The 7,011-nt window shown below is 41.1% G+C and overlaps 1 long non-coding RNA gene across 2 annotated transcripts; it reads right to left on the bottom strand.

Annotated features, from left to right (window-relative positions):
• Window positions 1–280: 280 nt before the first annotated feature.
• Window positions 281–6,044, bottom strand: LOC307213042. Of its 2 annotated transcripts, XR_013837361.1 has the most exons (4): window positions 5,982–6,044; window positions 4,584–4,628; window positions 735–780; window positions 281–643 (listed from the first exon to the last, which is right to left on the bottom strand). It is a non-coding gene; the product is annotated as an uncharacterized lncRNA (long non-coding RNA). The 2 variants fall into 2 exon arrangements; XR_013837360.1 differs by having other exon boundaries at window positions 281–780.
• Window positions 6,045–7,011: the final 967 nt, after the last annotated feature.

The following is a 7,011-nucleotide window of genomic DNA, read 5'->3' as shown; positions in this document are numbered from 1 at the left end:
GAACCAGGCAGAGGGCCTTCTCGGTAGTGGCGCCCACCCTGTGGAATGCCCTCCCATCAGATGTCAAAGCGATAAACAACTACCTGACATTCAGAAGACATCTGAAGGCAGCCCTGTTCAGGGAAGTTTTTAATATGTGACATTTTAGTGTATTTTTCATCTTTGTTGGAAGCCGCTCAGAGTGGCTGGGGAAACCCAGCCAGATGGGCGGGGTACAAATAATAAATTATTATTAGTAGTAGTAGTATAGAGATTATTGGATCAACTTAGGCCACAACTTTTATTGGTTAGTGAATGTTTGGTATTAGGTGAAACCACTGCTATTCCACTCCATCCCATCTGCTGAAAGTACATCCAAGGGTAAACACCAGTCCTTCTCCTTCAGGGATAAAAGGGGAAGGGCTGCCTGGAGAGCTGGTTGTGTGTTTGGAAGGAGTCTGTGTGCTAATGCAGTTGGTTTCCATTTGCCTTGCCCAATACATTGAATGAGCAAAAACAGTCCAAAAGAGATTGGGTTGGTTCTTTTCTAGGGTTCATCACTATAGATACAAGTTGAATCTTGTAGCTGGTGCAGAGGCCTAATAAATACACACTGCTTTAAATGGATTTTCTTCCGTAGCTTATACTTGATTGATTTCCTTTTCTGGATAATAATGTTTTTTTGTTAGCTTTTATAATTATGGTGGAATTTTTTTTCTTTCATTTTCTGCACTTTTCATTTCTCTAAGGCTTACCTTCAGTTTTTAATAATGAAACTTTTTTTTTTCATTCTTTGGAGACCTGACAACATAAGTAAAGAATTGATTTTCTTGTGATAGTAGTGTGCTGCATATGTTATTTAGTTCCTAAACATAATTACAGAAGGCTCATTGTAGCCAGACTTTGGATTTGTTTGATCACAGCACATATAGATCTTATTCCATTACTCTCCTTCTATCCTCACCCATGATTCCCATCACACAAGGAGGAGAATGAGGACAAACTAAGGCTGCATTCAGATGTTGGATTTATGTGCTATTTTCCTTGGTTATCATGCTAGTGCTTCTAACATTCATTTCACACTGCATTGCCTGCTGTGTTGTGGAACTGTGTTTTCTCGATCAATTCTATGGCCATGCCATGCTAAATTTTAAATGGTGGGAAAGAACGATATGCTGGGATGCCACATATTTCGTTAAGTGATATTACAGTGCCAAACTCCCCAGATTTTCCGAGTTAACAAGGCTGCAAATGGAACAACTTCGACTAGGTTTCAAGCAGTGGCTTTTACATCATCTGAAAGATCGCATAAAACATGAAAGACAAAATAAAGTGCTCTGAATTCAGTCCTATTATCTCTGCTTCCTTCCAAACAACACTACTCCTATTCCTGTAGTGCCCCACATGTTATGGGCTCACCTTCTGCAATGGGGAGCCTGGTGGACTGAAATAGAACCCTACTCTAAAGGGTGGGAGATTTATTGCATTGATAACTACCTAGTTTATCATCAAGAGAAACATTTGATAGTTCCATTCGTAGAATGAGGTTACATCTGACAAAACTAATTGTGTCACAGACGGATAGGTGAAATTCAGAGTTAGAAAGCTTTCACTTTCATAGAAAGGGGTTGGGGTGATAGACAAAGGGGGGGGGGGAATAGAGGCAGGAGTTTGTAGTATCTAATCAACCATGATTGTTTCCTGTGCAAAAGTCAGCTGTGTTTCCACACAATGGCCAAGCTGTTCAGCTTCCTGGCGCCATCCCAAGGTCACTAATTTTCTATTGTTCCTGCTGCCTTATGGAAAATTCTTGTGAAGGATGGTTTTGTTATGTGCATATATGCTAAATTTTCTCAAGGCAGGGGGACAATGATCCCTAGTCTTGACTGCCTCTTGTGGTTACCAAAGGTGGTCTGAAAGTCATTCGGAGACTGCTTTTCTCCCATTCCTTATATAGAGTTGGCGCCTCCCAGAGGAGGGAGGAATAAGGCATTCTTTCATCATTTGCATGTGATATTTGTGCAAATTTAAAATGGGTGCTTGTGGAGTTGGAGAACTTGAAACAAAAAAAAATGTATTTATTTAGAAATAATTGAATGTCTGTTGTTGAAGTATGAATATCTGCATAAAAGGATATATGATTTATCCAGAGTTAAAAAAATAATGCATTCCATACTTTGAGTAACATTGGTCACATTTCCTATAATCCCCTCATAATTATTAGGGAGTGTGGGCCATTATCAGGTATATAATTAGATGCAGGGCCAATCCTACAATTAAGGACAGTGAAGCTGTCATCTCACACAGCTCTCTCTCTCTTTCTCTCTCTCTCTCTCTCTCTCTCTCTCTCTCTCTGTGTGTGTGTGTGTGTGTGTGTGAGAGAGAGAGAGAGAGAGAGAGAGAGAGAGAGAGAGAGAAATGAAAGGGCAGCAAATGGTTAAATGATTATTGTTATTATTGTATGTTTGTTACCAGGTAGAGGTCAAGATGCTTCTTTGATTTTGATGTCAGTTACATCAGCCCTGGGTATTATTAAGCATCTTGATTTATTGCTGCCATTTGTTGGGCCGTCTCAGGCAGCGCAATGTACAGTGGTACCTCGGGTTAAGTACTTAATTCGTTCCGGAGGTCCGTTCTTAACCAGAAACTGTTCTTAACTCAAGCACCACTTTAGCTAATGGGGCCTCCTGCTGCTGCCACGCCGCTGGAGCACGATTTCTGTTCTCATCCTGAAGCAAAGTTCTTAACTACTGCAATGCGCTCTACGTGGGGCTACCTTTGAAGGTGACTCGGAAACTACAACTAATCCAGAATGCAGCAGCTAGACTGGTGACTGGGGGCAGCCGCCGAGACCACATAACACCGGTCTTGAAAGACCTACATTGGCTCCCAGTACGTTTCCGAGCACAATTCAAAGTGCTGGTGTTGACCTTTAAAGCCCTAAACGGCCTCGGCCCAGTATACCTGAAGGAGCGTCTCCACCCCCATCGTTCTGCCCGGACGCTGAGGTCTAGCGCCGAGGGCCTTCTGGCGGTTCCTTCATTGCGAGAAGCAAAGCTACAGGGAACCAGGCAGAGGGCCTTCTCGGTCGTGGTGCCTGCCCTGTGGAACGCCCTCCCATCAGATGTCAAAGCGATAAATAACTACCTGACATTCAGAAGACATCTTAAGGCAGCCCTGTTCAGGGAAGTTTTTAATCTGTGATATTTTAGTGTATTTTTGGTTTTTATGGAAGCCGCCCAGAGTGGCTGGGGAAACCCAGCCAGATGGACGGGGTACAAATAATAAATTATTATTATTATTATTATTATTATTATTATTATTATTATTAACCCGAGGTACTATTTATGGGTTAGCGAAGTCTGTAACCTGAAGCGTATGTAACCTGAAGCGTATGTAACCCGAGGTACTACTGTATTGGGTTGCTTTGGTTAGCTGAGAAGATTGGGTTTTCCCATATTTTATGTGAATTTTATGGTGGTGCTGCTGTAATTGTACTTTCCTGTATCTGATGGGGGAGCAAACTACTCATTACACTCAAATGCAAATCACAAAAAAGCAGTCTTGGGATGCTGTGATTCTGAACAGAGGATCAGGACAGAGAGACTGAGAGGAGGATGGCTACAAAGGTAAATATGCAGCAGGCATCTATGCATCTTAGGATGAATTCAAATAACTAGTTTTCTGTTCCAGTGTTGTCCATGTTAAACCATGTCTAAGACCAGAACATTTGTGATTTATCTATGTATCACAAAATGAAAAGATCACTTCAGTATCTGTGGGTGGACAACACCCACCAAAGTAACTGAGGGCCATTTTTATAAGTTACATCAAACTGGATTTAAAAAAACCACACACCTTAAATTCACTTGCAAATAAACTACATTGACTAAAATGTAAATTCCTGTTAAAAACAGCCCCCTTCTACTTTCTATGCTACATTAACAGCAATCATTAACACCCACTCATCACTAAAAAGCATTTTGTAGAATCATTTAGAAAAGTGATCTCAGCTAGTACTCAGGACAAACAAAATGGCTGAATAGAATTCTGGCACTCTGTTGGGAATAATTTAAGTATTGCAATGGTTTAGTCAAGGTTTTTCTTCTTCTCATGATCTTAAGTTGCTCTCATCTCATTCTCTACCTGTTGGACGCAGTTACTTGAAGAAGACAAATGGCACACTACCACATTGTGTCAGAGCAGAAATGATAACTACATGTTCTCCTTCAAGCCATCTGCCTCTCTGAACATCTGAGAGATATACTGTAGAAAGCAGTGATCGTGTACTCTACAGCTTTTAACATATGCTCTGCTAATTTTCAAATACAGATTTCATTCTAGTGATTTGGGTTATTTTCCCTCCCCACCCCTAGAACAATGTTGCAGATTTTAAAATCTATGAGAAAATATGATATGAAATCTATGAGCAATATGATAATCATGAGCAAGAGTGACAGATCCACACATCTTCTCTGTGGAAGCAAGGACTCCAGTTTGGTGGAGATGCCTGCTCTACTGATGCTTTCATGGATAGGAAAGGTGAGATAATTTTCACTGATAACAACCAAATAGGGTTGTGCATAGGAAAGTGTCTTACTCACCCCAATAGCATTTTGATGCAGTAATATATGGATGCCAATTTTGGTCTACAGTGCAATTAAAATAAAATAGAGTTCACGTTCAGAACTAAAAGACAATTTAATAATAATAATAATAATAATAATAATAATAATAATAATAATGCACTTGATAAGACGATATAGAGACTGTGAGAGGAGGGAAATTCGCCTGTGTATGTACGATCGAGCATAGGTGGTCATTTGAGGTAATGTTTTTTGCACCACTGCTAGGCAGCACCCCATTAATGTGCTACAGAATGAAAAATGTGTTGCGTCACCCATCTACCCACGACTGTGAGAAAATCCAGAGAAGCACATTGTGAATTTATATGGCTTAGTCAGAAAATCCCTAGCTGGGAATCCAAGCTCATGACATCAGAGAGAACAAAGAGTTGTTAGCTGTTGTAGCGTAGGCTGATTTGTATGTGTCACAGGCTACCACTTCCTTATTACTCTACCATAACTGTTTATTGCTGTGTGAGAGGGGAGCAGGGAGAGGGGAGCAACCTAAAATTTTGGTATTATACAAAGACATTAATTATATTCATGACTTCTCTCTTTCCCACTGTGGTTAACAGCTTTCATAAACAGAAGAGCATGGAAGGTGGTTCTGCTGTGCGAATGAGTCATGCCAGACTGGCTGGGGAACGTTTGAATCTGAAAATCAGAGGGAGAGAAGCCTGTTTCTTTTTAGCATCTGGTTCAAATTGGCATACAAGTCTTCAGCATATGGCAGGATCACTAGAAAGCAGGAGGCAGGAAAAAATATCAGTGGGTTTGAAGCTTTTGGGGAACTGTTTTGATCGCTGTTTGTTCTTTCAGATTATGTGATGCAACACCAGGCTGACAAGACAAAACCAGGACCGAAGAAAATAATTGAATCATTTAACATTAAGGCAAAGGATGCCAGGGGCAAGAGGTGGGATCTTCTGGTACTTTGCTCCGTATGGTGGCAGTTGCACATGGAAGCCGTCATTTATCACATCTATGCAGCTGTGCATGTAAAACATCCCCGCCCAGAAATGTGCTTCTGATATGAAACACTTCACATGATCTACCCCAATAAGTTGTCATCTGCACTATACATTTATAGCGGTATCATGCCACTTTAAACAGTCATGGCTTCTCTCAAAGAATCCTGGCAACTGCAGTTTGTTATGGGTGCTGAGGATGTTAGGACAAGCCTATTTCTCCCAGAGAGCTACAATTCACAGAGTAGTTTAACAACCAATCCCTCTTTCCAGGGAACTCTGGGAAATTTAAGTTTGCGCAATTAAAGTGATTAAAGCACTCTGTCACTCTAGCACCAGAAACCCACAGCTCTGAATGCATTGAAAAGTGTTGAATGAATAAATGATTAATGGGGAGACATATAAATACCCTGCCAGAAAATCAAGGTGAATGCTCAGTGCCGTATATAGATGCTGTTTCATTGGAATACACTGGAAGAAAGGAATTACATGGTATAAAGAAAAATCAAACCACTGGAGAGGACCCTCCTCTCTACTTTACTTTATCTTTTAAAAGCATGCTAATATCCAAACAGCAGTATTTTACAAGCACTATGTAATTAGGGAGAGCTTTTGGAAGTAACAAAATAAACCCTTTAATTACAGCAGAGTTAGTTGAATCTAATGGTGGCAATGTCATTAGGAATGAAAGACGGAATTACGTACATTTTCTACACAGCCACCAAGGGGCTTTTTTGCTTGCCCCTTAGGGGAGTATATTTCAGGGGGGGGACAAACAGCCGGATGTGATCACCAGTAGTTTTATTTCTTCTATTTTTGTTCTTTTCAATTAAAAGAATCAACTTCTCATACACCCACAGACCCTGAATTTACAGAACACATTTTGGTGTTTGATTGAGAAATCCAGGTTTGCCACTCCTTGGCGGGAGATGACATTGGGCAGGATCCATAGAGTTTGAAGGAATCCCCATGGTATTGCCCCTGGCCCTAGCTTGGTAACAAGTCAGGTTTCTGCAGGACTCACCATTAGGGTTGCCAGACCTCCAGGGCTGATGTGAAGTATACAAGTAGCTGTGAGTAAAGAACCTTTGTTTCTTTACCAGTGTGCCTCCTGTAGAATTTATTTTACCTTTTTGAGCAACACTAGTGATGTTTGAATGAGATAAATGATGAGTGGTGGGTTAGCTCCAGCTTCCAAAGTTTTTCATTTTTTTACTCTGCTAAATATATGTACAGTGGTACCTCGGGATGCAAACGGGATCCGTTCCAGAGCCCTGTTCGCATCCTGAATGGAACATAAGATGTGATGGTGCGTCTGCGCGTGCGTGGGTCACATTTTGCTGCTTCCGCGCATGCTCATGATGTCATTTTGAGTGCGCATGCGCGAGCGGGCGAAACCCGGAAGTAACACTCTCCGTTACTTCCAGGTTGCTGTGGAG

This window comes from Podarcis cretensis, assembly GCF_951804945.1.
Source record: "Podarcis cretensis genome assembly, chromosome: 3".
NCBI classification, from domain to species: Eukaryota; Metazoa; Chordata; class Lepidosauria; order Squamata; family Lacertidae; genus Podarcis; species Podarcis cretensis.
Note: the sequence above shows the minus strand (reverse complement) of the source record. Positions and strands in the feature narration are given on the sequence as shown.